General features: G+C 45.3%; 1 protein-coding gene across 2 annotated transcripts in view; it reads right to left on the reverse strand.

Annotated features, from left to right (window-relative positions):
* The window catches only part of LOC132389850 (zinc finger protein 239-like), a 44,160-nt gene that overhangs the window by 7,871 nt on the left and 10,743 nt on the right, over positions 1-25,546 (reverse strand). Inside the window, exons 1-3 of one of the 2 annotated variants that reach the window (XM_059962412.1) lie at positions 6,438-6,739; positions 4,313-4,334; positions 3,510-3,678 (exon numbers count right to left, since the gene is read on the reverse strand). The gene's annotated coding sequence lies outside the window, so the exon portion shown is untranslated. Of the gene's footprint in view, positions 1-3,509; positions 3,679-4,298; positions 4,335-6,437; positions 6,740-25,546 lie in introns of those variants that run through there. The other variant, XM_059962414.1, reaches the window with a different exon arrangement.

Consider the following 25,546-nt stretch of genomic DNA (forward strand, 5'->3'; position numbering starts at 1 on the left):
AAAGGCCTATCGAGAGGATGAACCCTAAACTAAAGGTGACTACTTCACCATCCAGCCTGGAGATTTTGTCCTGCTCAAGAACTGGGATGATAAGAAGTTGGGACCGTGGTGGAGAGGACTGTACCAAGTGCTACTGACAACACCTCCTGCAGTGATGGTGGAAGGGCAGCTCCGGCGGATACTTCGAACGGATTGTAAACACGTTACTGGCAGAACTGATAAGGACGGGAAAATGTACTGGTTAATGGTGATTTTAATGACCCTAAGGGAACCAGCCCCTGTCTCGGGAGACCCCCAGTTTAACACTTTCCTGTCCCTCTGCCACACCTATGCTAAGCAAGATGAGCGGGGAGCACATTGGGAATGTGCCCGAATTCTCCAACAGGGTAAGACTATGTCAGTGGTGCCCCTGAATACTAGCGCAGTAAATTCAGTGATGGTGTTTTCTGATAGCCGTAATGGTAGCATTGTCAATGGCACCATATCCAGGTCTGGAAGATGAGACTGGGGATGGTGTTGCTTTGAGGGTTGGAGTTGTAGATCTCCTCCACAAGACCCCTCCAACTATGGCCGGGGATAATAGTTACATCTCCAGCAGTGGCTGGAACTACTTGTTGGTGGAACCAGAATGAGAGTGCACCCTATCAAGTGGGAAGTAGTAACTGTACCAAGAGTCAAGCCTATGATACCCCTGGACCACTAAATGGTGCTTATTGGGTTTGTGGAAATAGGGCCTACCCCTGGCTGCCGGGAGAAAGAACAGGGCAGCTGCATGGAACCACACCCTACCAGACGGGTTCTCGAGGAGGGACGAGGGTCGGAGTGGTTGTTGCTACTTGGCCGACCTTGTGCCACACTTGAGGATCCTGGCTCAGCCTCAGGGTCACCCCCATTGGAATAGGCAACGAAGGGTTGTCTGATAAACTTGGTGGAATGCTTTGAGAAATAATAAGCAGGGTGGACAAAGGAGAATTGGTAGACAAAGTGCCTCACATGAGGCTTATTAACGACCTCTGAGCCTGGTTGGGCGGCGATGAGGAAGGGGCTGATCTCGGGGTGTGTAAATCGAAGGGCAGTTGCAGTGGGAAAGGGCCGGGACCGAGCTAGGCGGCTGGACCGTCTGGGCCGGGAATGTAGGATCAGTTCATTCTGGTTCCCCAAGCTGTGAGAGTGGATGTCGGTGATCGGTCTACATGTACGGGTGTGGGGTAAGTGGTGGGAAAGTTGTGAGGCTACCGACGGGGTGGAGCGAGGTTGGGGACGTGGGTTATCAGATACAGTATGACCCGGGAGGTTTCGTCCTAGGGCAGATTTAGTTGTAAGCAAGGGAGGGATCTGGTCCATTGCATCAGACAGCTTTCAGGAAGCAACAAATCTCTCTTTATATTAATCACTGTCGAATCTTGCTGCTACCATTGTGTTTGTCACAGAGCCCAGAGTCTGGGAACAGCTCGATGGTAGGAAGCAGATGGTGATGATGGGAGCAAACACGAGGAAATCTGCAGATGCTGGAAATTCAAACACCACACTCAAAATTCTGGTGGAACACAGCAGTCCAGGCAGCATCTATAGGGAGAAGCACTGTCGACGTTTTGGGCCGAGATCCTTCGTCAGGACTAACTGAAAGGAAAGAATCTAAGAGATTTGAAAGTATTGGGGGGAGGGGGAATGCAAAATGATAGAAGAAGACCAGAGGGGGTGGGATAAAGCTAAGAGCTGGAAAGGTGATTGGCGAAAGTGATACAGAGCTGGAGAAGGGAGAGGATCATGGGACGGGAGACCTCGGGAGAAAGAAAGGGGGAGGGGGGAAGCACCAGAGGTCTACAGTGTTTCTCCTTATAGATGCTGCCTGGACTGCTGTGTTCCACCATTTTTTGCGTGTTGGTGTTGATGGGAGGCTGTTTATTGGAGTCAAGGCCCGTGCCTCCTGGAGCTCCCCAGGGTTACACCCATTGCTACTTGTCATCTATGTCAATAATCTGGTTGAGAATGTACAGGGTATGGGTAGTGAGTCTGCAGCAAGTAATTGTAAACAATTACCTCCTTTTGCAGGATAGTAAATATAAACACCCCTCTTTCCCTCCCCACACTTAGAACCGACCAAAAGCTACTTCAGAAGATGCAAGTTCTTCAAATGAGCAAACACTGAGGGAATGTGAGTGACTTTAAAGAGCTCGGGCACTGACAGTACATTATTGCAACTGGGTCTGACAGACTGAACTGATACTCCTGGGCAGACACTGTAAATTCCAGAGTATAAGCAGAGAATTTGGTCCTAAAATTAAGGGGTCGGCTTATCCAGAGGGTGCCAACTTTGGAAAAATGAATACAGGGAAGACAGGTCGCATTTATTGGTTGTTTTTGAGTTAAATTCGTTCCACTCTCAATGCATGAATTCTTTGGTTTGTTTAAACTCACATCTAGTGGCTGGAGCACGGAGATCAAACCACCGGGGATGACTGCAATGTCCCTGTTTTCAGCTTTTGATGCTGCTTTTGTCTCACCTGACAAGTGTGCTTTGAACACGTCCCAGACAAGCAGCGACTTTTCCTTCCCGAAACCTTCGGAACGTCGACGCCACACCTCTTTAACCCACGTCAAGCAACCGGCAGCGATTTTGAACGTAAACAACAATACCTCGCGGGAATTTTCTGAGCAATCTTTGTTTTTTGTCTCAACACAAGATCGCGTCTATTCATAAATCGGGTGCACCAACTTCGCGCAGCTTTGAAATTTTCACTGACCTCATGGTGTTTTCGGCCCATTTCAACGTCTGAACTCGAATCATTTCTCTGGTAACAATGTATCCGGATGATCGCTGGTGATTCACCCACTCTAAAACATTTTCTTCCAGTTCTGGCCACTGGCGTGTTTTCCTGCGGTTTGCACATTTCGTCTTTGGCATTTCCCTCAGCGTGTCCTCTGCCTTTCTCCACTCTCTCACTCTCTCTCGTTTACACTAAACCTCTTAGCAGCTGCAGAATTATTCGTTCCTTTAGCAAAATCAACAACCTTCAGCTTGAAGCCAGCATCACATCGCATTTGTTTTAATCTTTTGTACATGGCGGTCGCAATCTCAATATTGATTGCACGTACTGATCCCGCCACCCCGTGTTATGTTTTAACAAGATTACGATGGGTGCTAAATGGTTTTGCGGGAGTAATATTTCAGAGGCTTCTTCACCATTGGAGACCTAATCCAAAACTTTCCTCCCTGATTTATTTATTAAGAATTTGCTTATAACGCTCTTCAATGTGTAAGCCTGTTTTCTTAGCAGGTACCAGTTCATAAAATTTTCAGGTTCCGGATCCTGCAAAGCTGAGTACAGGCATGTGAGATCTTGTGATTGTTTCTGGTTAAATCAAAAATCTTTATAAAAGGGGTCAGCTTATACAAAGGTAACATGAAATAGTCCCTTTTTTAACCTTGAAAATGGGGGTCGGCTTATACTCCGGAATATACTGCATGTAATGTCTAAAGGACCAGTGTTTGAGTAAATGAGACTCACCAGACTTGCTCCTGACTGAATCAATGGAAATCCTGAGTCAGAAGGGTTTCTCTCCAGTCGGTGCTCTCAGTCCTCGGGCTGGTTCACTTGCTGCTGTTCCCTCGTCTTCAGTCGTGGTTTGCTTCAGTTGTGGGCTTTTCTTCCAATAAATCTCTCACCGCAGGTCTAACTTTAACACAGATAATGAAGCATGTTAACAATACAAAGGAGAACAAAATATTTCTGCTCTCTGAAATCTAAACATTGAAGATAAATAAAACGATCTCAGTGAACAAATCTGTAATTGTCCCTGACACGTCACAGAACCTGATATGGGATAGGGAGGAGTCATCATTCAGTCATGGTAAGATTTAAGATGTAGGGACAGAATTTGGTGATTCGATCCATCGAGTCTGCTCCACCACTCAACCATGGCTGAGATTTATTCCAGCACCATATTCCTGCCTTCCTTCTGTAACCCTGAACCTACTTAGCAATCATCAATATATTAATCTCTGCCATAAATATACCCAAAAGGCAGCCTCAACCGACCTCTGCGGCATCAAATTCCACAGATCAGTCATCTTTTGGCTGAAAAAAATTTTCTCATCACAGTTTTGAAGGGAAGCATCTTTATTCTGAGACTGTGCTGTCGTGGAAACATCCTCTCCACGTCCACGGTATCCAGGCTTCTCAGCATTCGGTAGGTTTACTTAACCACCCCCTCCCCTTTCGCCCCCGTCTGAACTCCATTGAGCACAGCCCCATCCAGAACCATCAAATGCTCCTCATACATAAAGCCGATCATACCGGAGATTACTCACGTGAATCTCACCACTCCAGCACCTGTGTAAAAAAAAAGTCAAAATAAACAAACGGGGATTTTAACAGCGGCTGCATATTAAATTGAGGGAATTTTACGGAAGTGGGGGTTGGGGATAGGGGTTGGTGGATGGGGTGGAAATGCCACTAATAACATTAAGATAAGATATTTGATGGTTTTTGGTGAAATACTGGAGCCGTGACTGTGGTGGTCCGTGAATTACTTGCTAATACAAAAGTAATTTTTTTCTCACTTATAACCCTATGGCTTCTAAGCAGACTACGTTACTCCACTTACTTGACAATTATATTTTATGATTATTAGTGATGCAAATGTGCAATACTTTGTCATATTATTAAATTAAGTGTTATATGTATTATTGTACCAGTTATATACTGAAATACAGTGATTGGCTATAATCTTGTTAATGGCTTAACTATCACCGTATTTCTGTGGAGCTCTGGAATTCATATATATTTCTTTCATATTTGTTTAGAGTTTGACATTATAAAAAGCCCAATTTGTGTACTTGCTCATCACATGAATGGGGCAAGGAAGTTACCCAGTACATGAAAGGAGCAGGTACACAAATTAGGTGTGACACTACAAGGGGTGATTGATAAATTCGTGGCCTAGGTGGAAGGTCGATTTAAAAAAAACTTGCAATTTTCCATTATCTGAAACAGAAATACTGCAAAAGTTACTAACTTCAATCTTTCTGTATAATCATTCAAAGAGTTGAACGGCAAGTGCATGTACCGAGAGCTGTATAACTTTAGCCGTTCTAACAGAGGCCACAAACTAATCAATCACCGCTCGTACAGCTAAAAGATTGGCATTGTACCCCTACTCCAGCCGTCCGGCAGAGCCGGGCCCGGCCCTTTCCCAAAGCAAGCGGCCCCCAATTTACAGAAACCCGCCGAGATCAGACCCCACTGACCCCCCGCTCTAGCCGGAGAACCCCCAACAACAGACGCAGTCGGCACTGCGCTTGCGTTTAACAGGAGGTTTTCCGCAGCACCACCGGTGGCCGGAGGTCTGCACATCGCCACTGTGATCGGAGGCGTGAGGGACAACGGAGAGGCAAATCACAAACGCGGCAAAGTCTGCAGATAATACACACAAAATGCTGCTGGGGCACAGCAGGCAAGATAGCATCTATAAGGAGAAGGACGGTCGACACTTCGGGCCAGGACCCTCCCTCTGGACTGAGAGTGGACGGGAAATGGTCAGAGAAAAGAGGTGAGGGTTGAGGATGGGGCAAGAGCTGGGGAGTGGGAGGTGGATCCAGGAGAGGGGGGAGGTGGGAAGGTGGAAATAGTGACGGGGGGGGTGAGTGTTTGGGGTAACACGTGGCTGCAGAAGATATTAATTAATTCCACAGAGGATTAACAAAGAGGTTAGAGCGTATTTGTTATAGAGAGTGCAATGAAGATTCACCAGACTGATCCCTGGAGTGGTGGGTTATCATATGGAGAAAGACCAAATGTGATAACCCTTTCATTTAGAGAATCCAGGACTGAGGTGAACACTTTGAAATGCACAACATCATTACCAGTTGAACCAGGGATCCCAGTCATTGAAAAAGGGGATGGACTGTCCCAGACTGAGCGGAGGGGAAATGTCTGTAAATCCCCACCACAGAGGGCGGTGAGGACTCAGTGATCGTCCTCTCTTAAAACAGAGACGGGCAGATTTGTGGGGATCGAAGGGATCAAGCAAATGAGGATCGGGCAGAAACATGTGGCTGAGAGGGCAGAGCAGCCGCCATCATGTTGATGATTAGAGGGGCTGAATGGCCTCCTCCTGCAGTTTCTCACTTGATGTCTCAGTGTTCCTGTCCAGTGAGGCTGGCGGAATGTGAACAGACTGATTTAAATGAAACCTGCGCACTTCCTGTTTGGGTCTGATTTGTGTGTTGTACCGGGATGTCAATCGAGCCCATGACTTTGTGACCACGGCGTTGGAGGGAATGGGATGGGGAAGACATGGAGGGAAAAACTAAATATGTATCTGGTGTAAATATGAAATAATGTGGGAAATGCGGCCAATGGGTCGGGCAGCATGTGAGAGTGAGGAGCAGAGTCACTAGTTCAGGTGAGAGACCCATCACCTGATCCCGATACCTGTTCACGTTTCTCTGCAGATATGCAGCATCAGCGGGTCACTGCTCTCCGTGTACGTGTAGTTTTATCTTTCACCCTTTCAGACAAGGCAGTGAGATCCGGATCTGTCACGTCCTCTCGTTGTGGGTGGACAATGTTCTTTTTCTGCAATATTTTCAGCATGTTTCATTCCACTGTTTTACCTGCTGAAGTGCAGCCGATGCCTTCTGGATGTGTGACACATTTATGTGAGAATGTCGCCTTTTGATTTATCTGAGCTTCTCATAAATGTGTACAGTTCAACTAAGCTTCACTCCAGAATTTCCAAAGCAACAACCCAGTCAGTCAAATAGTTCCACACAATTAAAGGTTTATTACATTTTCTGTACTACTTATATAATTTATCTATTTAATATGTATATTCTTATTTTAAATCACAATTGTCAATATCTATTGTTATGAATTAGGTTCTACTGCTGCCGCAGAGACAACAAATTTCATGACATATGCCGGTGCTATTAAACCTGATTCTGATATTGATATGGGAGACCCACCACCGGTCACGATCCCAGTTACCGCAGATTATAATGTGAGGTTGAAGCCTTTTCTATTTATTTGCATTCCTCAGAAAAGGCAACTGTTATGTTTCCTTCTGTGGTTCCAAAGCAGAAGCTCAGTCTGTCTAATATTTCCACACAATTAAAATGGGGATATTGTTTATTATCATCATGTACTGAGCTAGACTGAAAAACTTGCCTGCTGTACCATCCACACAGATCAATACATTACGACAGTATATTGAGTTGATATACGACGACAATAACTGTAACAAAGCATTATGGCTGCAGAGAAAGTGCAGTGCAGATAGACATCTGGTGCAGTGTCACGTCGTGTTACATTGTGAGGTCGAGTCCATTTTATCGTTCATTTGGCTTATAACCACAGACAGGAAGCCGACCTTGGGCCGGGTGGTACGCGCTTTAAGGCTTTTGTATAGCTTCCTTGAAGGGAGAGCAGGTTTGGAGCAAGAATGTCCAGGTTGCGAGGATCTTTGAGTACATGGCCTGCTTTTCTGAGGTAGGGGAAGTGTAGGAAGAGTCAATGGACGGGAGGCTTGTATCTCTGATGTTCTCTGCTCTCCAAAGCTCTCTGCAGTTCCTTGCAGTCATGGGCAGAGCAGTAGCCATACCAAGGCGCGAAGTGTCGACAAGAAGCTCAGAGACCTCACCCTGCCTTGTGCAGCTGGATCCTGGTCTTCCTGTCAGATCGCCGGCAGGTGCTAAGTGTGGACTCCCTCACTTCTGTCTCTCTGACCCTCAGCACAATTACCCCACAGGGTTGTCTCCCTGGCCCCCTCCTTTACTCTTTGTGCACCCACGACTTGTGTCGCCACTCACAGCTCCAATCTGCGAATTAAATTTGTTGACGACACTACATTGACTGGCCTAATCTCAAATAATAATTTTCAATCAATCTCCTGACAAGACTCGGTCCAAACAAACTTGCCACCCTTCTTCAGGAGATTAGTCAGTGGAAGAGCGATACCAGCAAAGTTCTTACAGAACTTACGATAATATCCAACCATTCCCAGAAACCTTCCAAAAGCCTTGTTACCAGTCGGAATAGAAACTTCAGAAAATTGCCTGCACTTTTGCCTGAACAGGAACCAATTTGCTTTGACCTACGACATTGCCAAGATAGGTCACAATGGCATAGCCAAATCCACTCTTAGGTGAGTTAACTGTAAGGCTGGCCTGGGAAAGCCGGTCAAACAGCTTTTCTACTGCAGAGATACGGTCATCCCAAGTGTCTCTCCCTGTGACCACGTCATTAGTACAGGTCTCTGTGTGTTCCAACCCTCTAATTACAGAATCAATCATTCTTTGGAATGTTCCTAGAGCATTTTTCATTCCAAACGGCAAAACATTGTATTCGTACAACCCAGAACGTGTCACAAACACGGAAATTTCTCTACCTCTGTCGGTCAATGGAACACACCGATACCCTTTCAACAGATCAATCTTTGTAAGAAATTTAGCTTTTCCAGCCTTATCAATGTAATCATCCAACCTAGGGACAGGATATGCATCTGTTTTTGTTACTGTATTTACCTTTCCATAATTAGTGCAAAATCTAGCAGTGTTATGTATATCTAGGTGTAAAGATATATTTCCCAAACTTAGCTGGTAAATGATACAGTCTTACGCTGGTGTGGTAAGGATATTCAGTTCAGTTCACGGGATTGAAGTGAGTGAGAGATTTTGCATCCAAACAGGTGTTGTCGACCCTCTTCCAATGTCCTCCAAATCTTCCAAGTTAGCCAACCATGACCAACTTAAGAGCACCGTCTTCAAGTGACTATATACCAACCCAGGCAAGGGTTTCTAGCAGATTTCACAGGGTCGCTCTTACATGCATTAATAGTCACAGACTGATTCATCTTAACTGATCCTCAACCCCACCCCACACGCGAGGGCATTTAAACCATCAGTGACAACTCTTCCCACTAGCCTTTGTGTGTCTGCGTGTCCTATGAAACAAACAGCAACACTCCTTTAAATACCATTGTGCTGAACACCAGCTGTCCATCATGCAGGCCCTCCGCTCTATCTGTCTCTGTAACAAGCTGCTTGTGCTCGTCTCTCTCTCTGTTTTACAGACATGGTTCTTAGAGGCACAGTCCATAATCACAGGCCTAATAATACCATTGTTCAGCATATATTCAATTTCTTGCTCAGCCAATTTACACTTTTCTACCTTTGTGCAATATGAGTGTTGTTTAATCAGTTTGGCTGGACCGAAATCTACGTCGTGTACTGCTACCGTGGTTTGCTTGGGAACATTGGGAAATAAACCTTTAAACTTCAGAATTAATTTCTTCAGCTGTTGTTGTTGTTTTGGCTGCAGATGAGCCAACTTGTTATCAATGTTTTCTTGAACAACCGAGTTCATTAGCCTAACTGGGACCATGTTTGGCTTCTGAAAAGTCTCAGATGGGTCAATTGTTTCATTCTCAGGGTTGCCAGATTCATATGTTTTGACAACAACACCCACAGATGGTGCCTGCTTGTCAAAATAAGTCTGTATCATATTTATGTGTACTTCCTGTGTTGGTTTGCGTCGGTCGGGTGTCTTAACATAATTCACATCATTAACTTGAGAGACTATTTCATACGGTCCATTGAGTTTCGCCTTAAGTGGATTCATCCACGGTGGAAATAAAGCAAGCACCTTACCCCCCACCTGGTATTTTCTTTCACAAGTCTGTTTATGAAACCAAAACTTCATTTTGCTTTGAGAAATCTATAAGTTTTGTCTTGCTAGGCTACAGGACTGGTGTAGTTTGTTTTTGAACTTCAAAACATAGTCTAACGAGTTAACATGTATATCCCATCAATCCACTGTTCCTTTAACAAGGTCAAAGGTCCCTCACTCTCTGACCAAGTACAAGTTCAAATGGACTAAAGCCCATTAATTCCTGTACTGACTCTCTTACTGTGAACAAAAGCAATTATATTCCTTCATCCCATTATTTTCCATTTTCAACAAAGTATGTACTATTCATTGTTTTGAGGGTGGAATGAAATCTATCTAAAGCCCCTTGTGATTCCGGATGGTACACAGATGATGTAATCAGCTCCCAGTTCATAAACCACCTGCTGGAATAAACCAGATGTAAAATTACTTCCTTGAACAGACTGGATTGCTTTAGGCAAACCAAACAGAGTAAAAAAAACTTGGCAAGAGCCTTCGTCACAGTTTGAGCTTTAATATTCCTGAGAGGTATTGCCTCTGGGAATCTGGATGAGGTACTCATAATAGTTAGCAAATACTGATGGCCAGCTTTAGTCTTTGGCAATGGGCCAACACAATCCACTATAACTGGAAAAGGGTTCACCGAATGCAGGTATAGGCTGGAGTGCGGCCATTGGTGTGACCTGATTAGGCTTATCCACAACTTGACAAGTATGATAAAAGGTCATAACATCTTTCCTCAAATTGGGCCGTAAAATTCCTTCATAATCCTGTTTACAGTTTTATTCACTCCAAAATGGCCACCTAAGGGCATACTGTGGGCCAAAGTTAACATTTTTATCCTATGGACTTTAGGAACTACAACTTGGTGAACAATTGCCCATTCCTCACTCACAGGTATAGCAGGTGGCACCACTTCCTGATTAACACTCCATCCTTGAGATAATACCTTACTTGCATTTTCTTATTATCATCATCTGAGAGAGCGGTTTCTTTTAAAACTTCAATCTCAGGGTCTCGGTTCTGTTCTGCTATAAACTCCTTTCTAGACAGGGATAAGTCTTTCTCATCAGACTTACTACCTGAATCCTGTTGAAACACTGAAGGCAGAAAAGTCCGACAGGTCAGCATTACCTGAATCCCAATTTTGGCTATCATGGGTATCAGAATCATGCTGCACAGAACCGTCTGTGTCGGCAGACTTTTTAGCCATACTTGGGAGTTACTACACAGGAAGAATAAATGTTAAAATCCATCTGTCGGTCATCAGTGGTTGGCTTAGTTGTCAACTGCACTGCAGGAACAACTGTATCATCTGCCAGGTCATTCCCTAACAGCAAAGTAACATCTTCCACCGGCAAACTGGAGCAAAATCCAATCTTAACAAGTCTGGAAACCAAACGTGACTGTAAAGTTACCTTGTGCAATGGCACAGAAGCCCCAATGCCTTTAATAAAATGCTGCTCCCAATGCCTTTAATACGATTTACCTCACCAGTGTTAGTCTCATCACCAAACGTTAGAACACTGTCTAATGTAAGTGACTGAGAAGCCCCAGTATCTCAAAGAATTTTCACTGGTACAGGGGTTGACCGTTCCTTTACTTCAGATACAAACCCATCTGACATAAAATGATGAATCCGTTCTTAACTCGGTCAGACCTCTCAGTTCTTAACTGACCTTCAACAGAATGTTCAGAACCCTGTGGGTTTATAGGTGCTTCAACATATTGAACACAGGCATTTGCGACTGCCTCCTTTTTCTTTTTCTTATTCAGGATAGAACAGTTAGCCATCATATGAGCAGCTTCTTACAATAGTAAGAAGTAAGACCAGAATATTTCTCCTTCAGCTGCTTCCCTTCATCCTTACTCGTGTCACTAGTCCCAGCTTTAATTTCTGGTTTACCCTGGTGATCCCTGCTACTCTTTTGGAAACTCTTATTCTGGGTAAATTTAATATTATAAGTTAAAACAAACTCATCTGCTAATCTAGCAGACTCCTGCAATGTAGCAGCATCCTTTTCATCTAAATATGTCTTTATGTCATCAGGGACACACCTTTTGAATTCTTCAATTACAACCAACTCTTTCAAGCGGTTAAAATCATCATTTATATTTTTATATGTGCACCAGCCAAAACACAAACTTCTCACAAGAAAATTCCATATAAGTCTGGTTCACAGATTTCCTTGAATTTCTAAACTTTTGCCTGTATGATTCTGGGGCCAACTCGTAAGCTTTGAGCACACCCTGTTTCACTATGTCATAATCAGCTGCTTCATCAACTGTCAAGGCAGAATATGCTTGCTGAGCCTTCCCCTTAATTACACATTGTAAGAGAATAGGCCAACCCTTTTCTGGCCACTTTAAACTATGAGCAATCTTCTCAAAATGCTGAAAGTATTTATCAACCTCTGCCTCGACAAGTGGAGGTACCAATTTAACTTCCCGACTGTCCTCAAACTTATCACCGGAGTCTAACACTGGACCCCTTTGCTGTAATCTGTCTATCTTTTCCAGCCGAACACCCTCTGTCTTTATGCTTCCTCCCTGTTTTTCTGCCTCTCTAGCCTCAAACTGCCTCTGCCTTTCCGCAGCCTCCATCTTTAATTTTTCTAACTTGTCCTGGAGCTCAAGTTCACTCGGTTTACTTTCAGGAAACACCTCCAACTCCTCCACTTTAAACACACCTCAGATACATAATGTTCAGCTATAATCCTCTGCATCTGTGCCTTTCTCATTGTCAATTTCACCTTAGCAAGTTTAAACCTTTTCACAATACACAACAACACGATCCTTCTGGTGTCCTCTAATGCCTCAGAAGTTGGTGCTTCCAGACATTTATCAACATCCATTGCTGCTGTTTTTGCACACACAAATAAATCAAAAGGGATTTCCCCAATGAAATCAATAATTAATTAATCAACACGCCCTCAAATTTGTTCATATCCCAGATGCAGGCCCCAATTTTGTTACGAACAAAAATTTAGAAACTAAAGCTTTAGAAATGAACCAGCAGCAATAGACTACTCCTGGAGTCTAGTTTTGATGTTAAAACCACTATCTTTATTAGTATCTACTTTTAATAAAGTAATTTAAGCAAGATAAACAAAAGTTAACAGTGTTATGTGTATTTATGTGTGTAAATTGTTACGTACCCCGTAACTGGGTCACTTACCAGCAAAGATAGAGGTCCGTTGAAGTCTGATGGTACTATTTTTAACAGTATTTATTGATAAAAATACACAAAAATAATATCAATGCAAATATACAGATAATATACGTCGTCAATACTAAATCTAAAAGCGCGGGTATAATAATAATCAATAAGAAATAACTCTATTGTTGTGTAGGGGATAATGTATTGTCCGATGCAAATGTAAAACTTATTCAAGTTCATGCAGGCTGCAGCCTTTTGTTGGGAGTCAGGAGAGAGAGAGATGTTTTAAACTTGCCGGCTTTCCTTTTTATGATGTCGATCCTTCGAGAGTTCCGTTTTTGAAGTCGGTCCTTTAGCTAAGCCGTTCCGTGGAAAACTCGTCATCCGGGCAAGGATGGACACACACACACACACACGAGTCACCACCGGCTGTCACTATTAAACGCTGTCACGGGATTTCTATCGTTTCTCTTGGTGCGTCTAAAGGGTTTGTTCCCCAGACCCTCTTTTATCCTTACTCACGGGGTCACAGATGTCAATCAGGTTGGGATGATGCAATCCCTCAGCCAGCCCCCTCGGCTCATTCCCTGAGGGCTTCAAATAAATAGTACGGTACCGAATACACAGTTAGGTCTCCAAGAGACACTGGCCGTTTCCCGGGGCTAGGACATTCCAAACCCCATGTGGATTCTGCGTGTCTTTCTCTCATATCCTGGGTCTCCTGACCTGAATTAATAGCGATCCTGCGATTCTCAAAAAGGAGGGGGCTACTTTGTACACTTCTGCTGCTCAGAGTTGGGGCACAGGCGTAACACCCCCTTGTTTCAAAGCGTTTTAGTAATACAGAGTCTTACAGGATTTTAGAATCTAACAAAGCTTTTTTTTTGCATTACAGAGTAATAAGGTTATACATTCAATTCGGCATCTAAACTGTTAACGATTACATTTTCACTTCCTTTAATAACTCAACGTCTTATAACTTACTAAAGTCTTGTAGCATCAGACTTCAATTTAATAACCACCTGTGTTGTCTTTACGACAGTTATTTAGTTTATAGTATTTTCGCTTAGTAATTCATTCGATAGTATTTTCTAGTTAGAATTAGAAGTGTTTAAAGTATATTAATTGCATGTAAAATATATCGGCATGCGATGACGTCACATCCGGTTTCGCCGCGTCTTGTGGGAGAGTACCAGTTTGAAATTAACGCGAGGGTGGGGGCTCACCACGAGGCACACCTGAGCAGAAGTTGTTTTGCAGGCATTAGAAATCACAGTGAGAGCAACGCTTTTTCACCATATGTTAATGTGAAGAGTGAACAGTAAATGGTTAATCTTACTGCAAACTGGTTTCATTGACTGTGGTTTATCTCGACGTTGAATTCGGCGTTCCGTTACACCCGAAGGAGAACGTTACAGTGAAAAAGCGGCATTATCAGGTGTTTCAAGTGCTGCAATGTCAGCTCGATCCAGCATCAAGTCGATGGCGCCCAGCGACAAGGACAGTAGAGCGGCATCAAGTAAGTCCACCCAAGCAAGAGCCAAGGCAGAAGCCACCAGGATGCGACTGCGTTACGCCAGAGAAGAAGCAGTTTTGAAATTGGAACAGGCCACCAGAGAAGCCGAAATCCAGAAGGAAAAGGCTGCCAGAGAAGCCAAAATCCAGAAGGAAAGGGCCGCCAGACAAAGTGAAGCGGCCGCCAGAGAAGCCGAAATCCAGAAGGAAAGGGCCGCCAGACAAAGTGAAGCGGCCGCCGGAGAAGCCGAAATCCAGAAGGAAAGGGCCGCCAGAGAAGCCGAAACACAGGCGAGAATCCAGAAGGAAAGGGCCGCCAGAGAAAGGGAAGCGGCCGCCAGAGAAGCCGAAATCCAGAAGGAAAGGGCCGCCAGAGAAGCCGAAACCCAGTTGGAAATGGCAAAAATATCGACAGAGTTGCAAGTGCTGCAGCTAGAAAGAGAAGAAGAAGCTGCCAAGGCGGAAGCAGAGTACATAGAAGAAGCTGAAGGGACGCATGATCTGACCGAAGTAAGATCTACTTTAGGAAGGACCAGACTGGAACGCACAAGCGACTATGTATAATCTCAAATAGACAGGCAGGCTCGTCTCCCCTCTCCATACGTATTCGATAACTTCCCCAGCTACGAGGAACCTCAGAGAGGCACGATTGCATCACATCCATACGAGGAAGGAAACTTACCCTCGCGACTCCGTGATGAAGTCAAGAATGAAAGAGCTGACAACCGATACTTCTTGACACCAAACTTACAAAGTTCGATGCGAAGAGACGCGGAGGTCGAATCCAGGACGGCAAATTCCATAAGAAACGTACGCTCTCAGTCATATAGGCGCCAACGTACTTCTCCAGCCCGCATGCCGCTTACAGCCGATCCCACGATGCAGTATTTAGCACGACGGGATCTCGTCACTTCGGGACTGTACCAGTTTGACGATAAACCTGAAAATTACCGTGCATGGTACTCCACATTCACCAACGCGATCGACGGAGTCCAGCTCAGTGTAACCCAAAAGTTGGACCTTATGGCGAAATGGCTGGGGAAAGAATCACGCGACCAGGTGAGACGCATACGTTCAGTGTACATCAACAAACCCGAGCTAGCCTTAAGCGAAGCGTGGGAGAGACTTCAGGAGAGATATGGGGCCCCCGAAATTATTGAAGCGGCGCTATATCGACGTCTGGAAAACTTTCCTAAGGTGTCAGCCAAAGATCACTTTAAGTTAAGAGAATTCGGAGATTTACTCATGGAGATCCAAGGCGCCAAAGAAGATGGCTACTCAGCTGGTCTAGTATACCTAGATACTCCATCCGGGATTAGACAAATCGTGGACAAACTTCCATTTGGGCTGCAGGACAGGTGGCTGACTGTTGCCTCAGAGTACAAGGAAGGCCACGGTGGTCGATTTCCTCCGTTTAAGTTTGTGCGCAAGGAGGCGAAGATGCGAAACGACCCTAGCCTCACGGGTCCAGGAAGCAGTACGATTTAGACCAAGCCAGGTAGATCCTCTTCGAATGTTTTCAACATTGATAAACCCGTGTCAGTGCTCAAGACTGAAGCCCTTACAACTAACAACGACCCTAGCAAGAATTGTCCACCGCAAACCGACGACGCTCCTTCACCCCCACAACAGGACGGCGGGGAGGGAGAGGCCAACCCAGGACAACAGTTGTCAGCTCGAACTGTACAGAAGTTTGCGGTCAAGCTCAGTCAAGCCGTTCTTGTTCCAAGATCTGCCTCACTAAGGTGTACCCTAAAGGAGCCAAAGACAAGGCCATCAAAGCCTATGTGATTCTGGACGATCAGAGCAATCGCTCACTAGTCAGTCCAGAGTTCTTTAAATTGTTCAACATTGAGAGTGAGCAGTTCCCATACTACCGCAAAACTTGCTCAGGCAACATGGAAACCCAAGGAAGGAAGGCAGAAGGCATCCAGATCGAGTCCCTGGATGGTAAAGTCGTCATCTGTCTCCCTCCGCTCTTAGAGTGCGATGGAATCATGAATAACTGCACTGAGATCCTGACACCAAGTGCGGCGCTACACCAGCCACATCTCCACCACATCGCCAAACACATCCCAGAACTGGATCCAAAAGCGGAAATACTCCTGCTATTAGGAAGAGATGTAATCTGGGTACACAAGGTTAGGCAGCAGGTCAATGGACCACACGACGCCCCCTTTGCACAACGCTTGGATCTAGGCTGGGTGGTGATAGGAGGGGTGTGCCCTGAAGACGTACACAAACCGATGGTTAACACATTCAAGACCAATGTGCTAGAGGGTGGCCGCCATTCAATCTTTCAACCCTGCCCGAGTGTCCCGTGCATTAAGGAAGCACAACAAGACATTAACGACGAGATGCTAGGTCAGTCAGTTTTTGTTCAAACCGAGCACGGAAATAAACTTGCACAATCAGCTCAAGATGCCATTTCTTTAAAAACAAAGGACACCAAGGTCTTCAGAGATGAAGCAAATAATGGGGTTGCCCCATTGCCTTTCAGAGAACCACGCCAACGCTCACCAGATAACAAAGAGCAGGCAGTCAAACGGTTCACGTCCTTACGGAAAACCCGGAAAAGGAAACCTGAGATGCAGCAACGCACCCGATTGACCCACGAGGTACTGTGCACCCTAATGGCAGAAGGTCACAGCCATTATAAATGCACGACCACTCCTGCCTGTGTCCTCTGACCAAGAAAACCCCTTCATACTTTCGCCATCAATGCTCCTTACACAGAAGGCAGGAGCACCTCCTCCACCAGGAGACTTCTCAGACAAGGATTTGTACACAAAGCAATGGAGACAAGTCCAGGCTCTGGCAAATCAGTTCTGGTCTCGCTGGAGACAGGAATATCTACCTTTGTTGCAACAGAGACAAAAGTGGACAGAACCCCGCAGGAATCTTCAAGTTGGAGACTTAGTCCTGCTCAGGGACAAGCAAATCGCCCGCAACAGCTGGCCAATGGCCAGAATCACTGCTACATTCCCTAGCGGGGATGGACATGTCAGGAAGATCGAATTGAAGACTACCGACCAAGGCGATGTGAAAATTTACCAAAGGCCAGTTACAGAAGTTATTCTACTTCTACCCAATGACTGATTAAGAGACTAAGTTTTGTACTCTGTTCATTATGACCTTACGAAGGTCAAGCGGGGAGTGTGCTGTCTTTACGACAGTTATTTAGTTTATCGTATTTTCGCTTAGTAATTCATTCGATAGTATTTTCTAGTTAGAATTAGAAGTGTTTAAAGTATATTCATTGCATGTAAAATATATCGGCATGCGATGACGTCACATCCGGTTTCGCCGCGTCTTGTGGGAAAGTACCGGTTTGAAATTAACGCGAGTGTGGGGGCTCACCACGAGGCACACCTGAGCAGAAGTTGTTTTGCAGGCATTAGAAATCACAGTGAGAGCAACGCTTTTTCACCATATGTTACTGTGAAGCGTGAACAGTAAATGGTTAATCTTACTGCAAACTGTTTTCATTGACTGTGGTTTATCTCGACGTTGAATTCGGCGTTCCGTTACACCCGAAGGAGAACGCTACACCACCTATTTTTATTTATTTCCTTCAGCAAACAAAACTAAAGAGTTGTGATCTTAGCTTATGTGTGTACGACAAAAGTTCATGCAAAATACTAATCTTTATGTTACTATCAAAATTAACAGTCAAGCTTCCATGGGGGTTGTCTTTATTATTCACATACTTTGGCGAAATCCCTTAAAACCGGCTTCTGCTATTTAAAAATGGTGTCCCCATTAACCCTCGCCTCTTCTCCGGTTAATTCCCTCGTGGTGATCTTGGGCACCCTGTCGAAATAGGCTTTCGCCCGCTCCTTTCATAGGAGCTATTTTATCAACAATGTGTTCCAATCTTAGACCATCTTCCGAATTTCCACCCAATGCTTTAATTTTACGCAAGTTGCTAGTTTCCTCTTCAGGACCCTTCAGGCTATTAGTTTTCAGTTTAAACTCTTTGCTCAAACAACATTTCAATTTCTGCCTTTTCACACCACACTCTGGAATAACAATAGAGTGTGGGGCTCCTTTACCTTCCAACTCAACCTGTAATTGATTCACAGGCTTTGTGGTACCAAGCCATTGTTTCTGTAGCTTGGTTGCTGCTTCTGATATCAGTACAGCCTTTAAATTCTCTTCATTCAATTTGGGAACTACACATTTCCCTTTTCATTCAATAATAATATTCAACTCACCACCTTTGATCTCCTCATTAACTTGTAACACACCTTCGAGCACAAACACCTGGGAACTCTCACTTCCCACTATTATCAAGGTTAACCCTTTATTCACTGAACCAAGTCCATCTGACCCACAAGAACTGCATTCCTTTTCAACCGAATCAAATACCTCAGACTTTTTCTGAACTCCATTACTAGGTTCAGTACAACGTGCATCCACATCTTGGACACACAGAAACGAGACATTTGCCTCTTCCAGGCTTTCAATACGCGTACCCGGACCAAATCCTAAATTCCCCTGTTCCTCCCAGCTACTCTCTGGGCAATTCCCTTCCGGAGTAAACTCAACCCCACGGGTTGAAACAACCTCATCTGCCAACTCAGCAGACTTCTTCAAGGTAAGGGTACCCTTTTCATCTAGGACTGCCCTCATTTCATCATCGGGAACACCGTTAGAATTTTCCACTTCTTCAAACAGTTCTGCCAAACCGGACAGATCATCCATGTCCAACCCTAGACCTTTTAACAGCTCTGTCTGTTTCTCATCTTTATTTCGTGCCTCTAGAACTTTTCTCCTCGCTAAGGGCAGGTCTACCTCCTCTCCCTTACTCTCTTTCACTTTACTACTCTTAGTTTTACCACCGTCTAAACCCTCGTGGTACAGGGTTGGGAATAACGTCTCGGCCAACACGACACTGGCCGGATTTAAAGTGCTCTCGTTCTCAGCTGCCTTTCTCGACATGCTGCGAGTGATCGCGTATGCGGGATAGATCTTGGAATCTGGGGCGGGGTCTCCACCGGCTGTCTTGTCAGCTTCATTGCTGACCAAACACTACCACCGGCGAAATCATTACCCAGAAGGACGTCCGCGTCAGTTCTCGGGAATTCTGATCGCACACCCATTTCAACTGGTCCAGAGACTAGCTCACAATTCATAATGAACCTATGCAAGGGCACCATTTCCTTCCCTTTTCCTATTCCTTTCACAGCTACCATTCCCATCTTGCGACCAAAATCCAGTACCTTATGGCTACTCAATGATAGTTCAGCCACTGTCTCTCTCCAGATTCGCAAGGGAACTGGTGGGTGTCCCTCTCTCACAGACCCGGTTCCATTTGACATACAAGTCTCAGACCCTTCTCGTACTCTGTCTACCCAGGGCTCTCTTGTCGATTTACTGATTATCACGGCACATCCAATAGGGACTGCTGCTTTCCCCTTTCCTGTCTCCTTCCTCGGAGCAAAGCACCTAGATGTAATATGTCCCCCCTTTCCACAAATAAAATAGGTCAATCATGGAAATCTCTGGCTGTTTTGCCTCTCCTCCCCAATCTTACCAGTGACTGCCGGCGGGACCTCTGCCTCAGCCTCAGGCTTTCTCTATCGTTCCCACGATCTCTCTGGGAACTTTTATTCGAGGTAAACTTTGTCTTGTGGGTTAGGGCATATTCATCTGCGAACCTAGCAAATTTGGAGATGGACTTATTAGGCTTCTCATTCAAATACATCCGGATATCCTCCGAAACACCACTTTTAAATTCCTCAATCAGAATTACCTCCCCGAGACGCCAGAAATCCTCTTCCACTATTTCTGCTGTACACCATCAATCCAAGAGCACACCCTTCTCATAGGTAAACTCGGTATACATCTGATTCCACCCTTCCTTTAGATTTCTGAACTTTTGTCTATACGCTTCAGGTACCAATTCGTAAGTCTGCAGAATGGCCGCTTTTACTTAGTCATAATTCTCTGCCTCGTCCTCCTCCATAGACAACGCCCTTTGTGCTTTCCCTTTTAACACACTTTGTAACAACGCCACCCACTGCTCTTTGGGCCACTTCCGATTCACTGCCACCTTTTCAAAAAGCAAGAAATAACTTTCAACATCCCTCTCCTCGAATGAAGGTACTAACCTCAACTCCCGACTAACATTAAACCGCTCCTCTCGGTCTGACCCTTGAGCTCTTCGCTCTTGCCTTAACTTTTCCATATCCAAGTCATTTTGCCTCTTTCTCTGCCTCCTCATACTCTCACACCTTCTCGGCTCTCTCCTTTTCCTTTTCAGCTGCCTCCAGCTGTTTTAACTGAATTTCATGCTCTCTTTGCTTCTCAGCTCTGTCCTGCTCTTTTTTCACCTCTAACTCCTTTACCTTGAGCGCGTGCCCCCTTTGTTTGTCGGCTCTTTCTTTCTCCTTCTCAGCTCTGCCTTTCTCCTTCTCAGCTGCTTCCAGCTGCTTTAATTTAATTTCATATTCCAACCTCAATTTCTCAAACTCTAATTGAGCCGTCCCACTAGCTGGTACCTTTTCAGGGATATTTTCCAATACCTCAGCTGCAAACACATTCTTCACAATATAATACTGAGTTATGGCCATTCGCACCTCTCGCTTTTTCATTGACAACCTCACCTCTGCGAGGTTTAGCCCCTTCGCCATATTTATCAAGTCCGATTTGGTGGCCGCCTCTAGCGGTTCCAGAGTCGGGTTTTCTATAAATTCATACACGTCCATCTTTGCTGGTTTCCCGTCTGGCTAGATGCAAGTTTGGACTCCTTTTCCCGATTCACTGGCCTCCCAATTTGATGTCAAATCTCAAGACGAGAACCCCAAGTTGTTACGTACCCCATAACTGGGTTACTTACCAGCAAAGATAGAGAGGTCCGTTGAAGTCTGATGGCACTATTTTAACAGTATTTATTGAAAAAAATACACAAAAATAATTTCAATGCAAACATACAGATAATATATGTCGTCAATACTAAATCTAAAAGCACGGGTATAATAATAATCAATAAGAAAAAAACTCTATCGTTGTCTAGGAGATAATGTATTGTCCGATGGAAATATAAAAGTCACTCAAGTTCCTGCAGGCTGCAGCCTTTTGTTGGAGTCAGGAGAGAGAGAGAGATGTTTCAAACTTGCCGGCTTTCCTTTTTATGATGTCAATCCTTCGAGAGTTCCGTTTTTGTAGTTGGTCCTTTAGCTAAGCCGTTCCGTGGAAAACTCGTCATCCGGGCAAGGATGGACAGACGGGATTTCTATCGTTTCCCTAGTGCATCTAAAGCGGTTGTTCCCCAGACCCTCTTTTATTGTTACTCACAGGTTCTCAGATGTCAATCAGGTTGGAATGATGCAATCCCTCAGCCAGCCCCCTCGGCTCATTCCCTGAGGGCTTCAAATAAATAGTACGGAACTCAATACACTATTCCATCTCCAAGTGACAATGACCATTTCCCGTGGCTTTGTATCGCTGAGGGGCTGGGACATTCCAAACCCCATGTGGATTCTGCGTGTCTTTTTCTCATTTCCTGGGTCTCCTGACCTGAATTCATAGCGATCTTGCGATTCTCAAAAAGCAGGGGGCTACTTTGTACCCTTCGGCCCCTCAGAGGTTGGGGCGTAACAAAATATAACTCCCAAACTATTGAGCTTGGGGGAAACAAGGCTTGAGAGTCTTGAGATGGTAAAGTATGGAAGTTCAGTTCATCCACGGAATAGGTAACGAGAGAGAGATATTTGTAATCCAGGGTAAATGTCGAGAGAAGGCAATTACGTTGAATTCCAAAGGTTCCATTGTAGTAAAATGAGAGAACAGTTGCTGTAGATTTTATGCTTCATCGTTCCAAATCCACATACGAATTATCACCGAAAGTGACTTGTCACAAGGGGTATCATCTTCAAGTGTATTATCACACCACACCCCGCCAAGCGTTAACACAAAAGTAGTCTTAACAGGATACCTTAAATCCGATCCACACCTATGGATCAAACAAGGTGACAACCACACATTCGATGCATGGTGAATCAATACTTAACCCACACTTGTGGGCATAGGAAAGCTCTAAACAGTGACTCTTGGCCACTAGTTCCCTGGTTTCGATCCTTCCATTTTCCCTCCTTTATCTCCGTCTGACTCTGAGTGTCTGAGTCCTCGGTTAAAACTAAACAAGCTGTGAGTGATGTAAACAAGCTGCAAGCCAGACTGATTTGCCTTCTTAATCACTCTCTCTCTTAAAATGAATGTCCTCAGCAAGCAAAAGCAAGGGATTAATAACAATGAGAACTGACTGGTGTGCCAGTAGTTGGGATGACTGAATGAATCCTTTCCAACATTCTGAGCAGGTGAATAGCTCAGAATGTGTGAACTGACTGGTGTTTCTGTAGGGTGGAGGACTGAGCGAATCCCTTCCCACAGACTGAGCAGGTGAATGGCTTCTTCCCAGTGTGAACTTTCTGGTGTCTCTGTAGGGTGGATGAATCAGTGAATCTCTTCCCTCATTCTGAGCAGATGAATGGCTTCTCCTGAGTGTGAACTCGCTGATGTCTCAGTAGGTGGGATGACCGAGTGAATGCCTTCCCGCATTCTGAGCAGGTGAATGGCTTCACCCCAGTGTGAACTCGCTGATGACTCTGCAGGTTGGATATCCAAGTGAAACCCTTCCCACAGTCTAAGCAGGTGAACGACTTCTCCCCAGTGTGAACTCGCTGATGTCTCAGTAGGTGGGATGACAGTGTGAATCCCTGCCCACACTCTGAGCAGGTGAATGGCTTCTCCCCGGTGTGAACTCGCTGATGTCTCTGTAGGCTGGATGACCGACTGAATCCCTTCCCACATTCTGAGCAGCTGAATGGCTTCTCCCCAGTGTGAACTCGCTGATGTACCTTCAGTTGGGATGAGCAAGTGAATCCCTTCCCACATTCTGAGCAAGTGAACGGCCTCTCCCCAGTGTGAACTCGCTGATGTACCTTCAGTTGGGATGAGCAAGTGAATCCCTTCCCACAGTCTGAGCAGATGAACGGCTTCTCCCCAGTGTGAACTCGCTGGTGTATCAGTAGGTGAGATGACATAGTGAATCCCTTACCACATTCTGAGCAAGTGAATGGCTTCTCCCCAGTGTGAACTCGCTGGTGTATCAGTAGGTGAGATGACATAGTGAATCCCTTACCACATTCTGAGCAAGTGAATGGCTTCTCCCCAGTGTGAACTCGCTGGTGTATCAGTAGGTGAGATGACATAGTGAATCCCTTACCACATTCTGAGCAAGTGAATAGCTTCTCCCCAGTGTGAACTCGCTGGTGTATCAGTAGGTGAGATGACATAGTGAATCCCTTACCACATTCTGAGCAAGTGAATGGCTTCTCCCCAGTGTGAAGTTGCTGATGACTCCGCAGGTTACTTGACTGAGCGAATCCCTTCCCACAGACTGAGCAAGTGAATGGCTTCTCCCCAGTGTGAACTCGCTGGTGTTTCACTAGAGTCGATTCCAAAGTGAATCCCTTCCCACAGACTGAGCAAGTGAACGGCTTCTTCCCAGTGTGAACTCGCTGGTGTTTCACTAGAGTCGATTCCAAAGTGAATCCCTTCCCACAGTCCGAGCAGGTGAATGGACACTCCTTGGTGTGAAATCGCTGGTGAGCCTTTAGGTCAGATGACTGAGTGAATCTCTTCCCACAGTCTGAGCAGGTGAATGGCTTCTCCCCAGTGTGAACTCGCTGGTGACACTGTAGGGTGAATAACCGTGCGAATCTCATCCCACAGTTCGAGCAAGTGAACGGCCGCTCCCCGGTGTGAATTCGCTGGTGTGCCATCAGGTTAGATGAGGAAGTGAATCCCTTCCCACAGTCTGAGCAGGTAAACAGCCTCTCCCCAGTGTGAACTCGCTGATGTACTATCAGTTCAGTTGAGTTAATGAATCCCTTCCCACAGTCTGAGCAGGTGAATGGCCTCTCTCCAGTGTGAACTCGCTGATGAACTATCAGTTCAGTTGAGTTAATGAATCCCTTCCCACAGACTGAACAGGTGAACGGCCACTCCCCAGTGTGAACCACCTGATGTACCTTCAGGTTAGATGAGAAAGTGAATCTCTTCCCACAGTCTGAGCAGGTGAACGGTTTCTCCCTGGTGTGAACTCGCTGGTGTACCTTAAGTGTCGATGAGAAAGTGAATCCCTTCCCGCATTCTGAGCAGGTGAATGGCCTCTCTCCAGTGTGAACTCGCTGATGACTCTGCAGGTTGGATAACCGAGTGAATTCCTTCCCACAGACTGAGCAGGTGAACGACTTCTCTCCAGTGTGAGCTTGCTGGTGTCTCTGTAGGGTGGATGAATGAGTGAATCCCTTCCCACATTCTGAGCAGCTGAACGGTTTCTCTCCAGTGTGAACTTGCTGATGACTCAGCAGGCTGGATGACGAAATGAATTTTTTCCCGCATTTTAGGCAGATGAATGGCTTCTCCCCAGTGTGAACTTGCTTATGATTCTGCAGGTAGGATGACCGAGTGAATCCCTTCCCACAGACTGAGCAGGTGAATGGCTTCTCCCCAGTGTGAACTCGCTGGTGTACCTTTAGGACAGATGACCGAGTAAATCCCTTACCGCAGTCCGAGCAGGTGAATGGCTTCTCCCTTGTGTGAACTGACTGGTGAGCCATTAGGTCAGATGACCGAGTGAATTCTTCCCCAGAAATTCAGCAGATGACCAGCTTCTGACTGGTGGGTCCACAGGTGGGATGACAGACTAAATACTTTTTTACACACAGAACAGGTGAATGACCTTGCCCAATGTGAACTTACTGATGTACCTTCAGTTGAGATGACTGACTGAATCCATTCCCACAGCCTGAGCAGAAGAATGGGCTCTCCCCTGTGTAAAATAACGGAGGTGCCAGTTGGTCAAATGACTGAGTGAATCCTGCCCCGTAGTCTAATTAGATAGGAAGGTTGATTGAATCCCTTGCTTCACCTCTTAAATATCTAGACAGAGACAGCAAAACTGTTGTGCCATGTTTGAGCTTCTGGGAGACAAATTCCTTCTTGTTTTTAACTTGTAAAAAGATTTACAAAATACATCAACGGGAGTAGGACAACACTTCAGATGAGATTACTAGAGTTGCCAAGGTTTGATCCAGCATCGCACTGTTATAGTGAGGTTCCACCCAAGTTGGACAGAGAAATCAACTTCTAACTGGGCACAGTGCTGGTATCTGGAATAACCATCAAT

This window comes from Hypanus sabinus, unplaced genomic scaffold (genome assembly GCF_030144855.1).
Source record: "Hypanus sabinus isolate sHypSab1 unplaced genomic scaffold, sHypSab1.hap1 scaffold_678, whole genome shotgun sequence".
Lineage (NCBI taxonomy): Eukaryota > Metazoa > Chordata > Chondrichthyes > Myliobatiformes > Dasyatidae > Hypanus > Hypanus sabinus.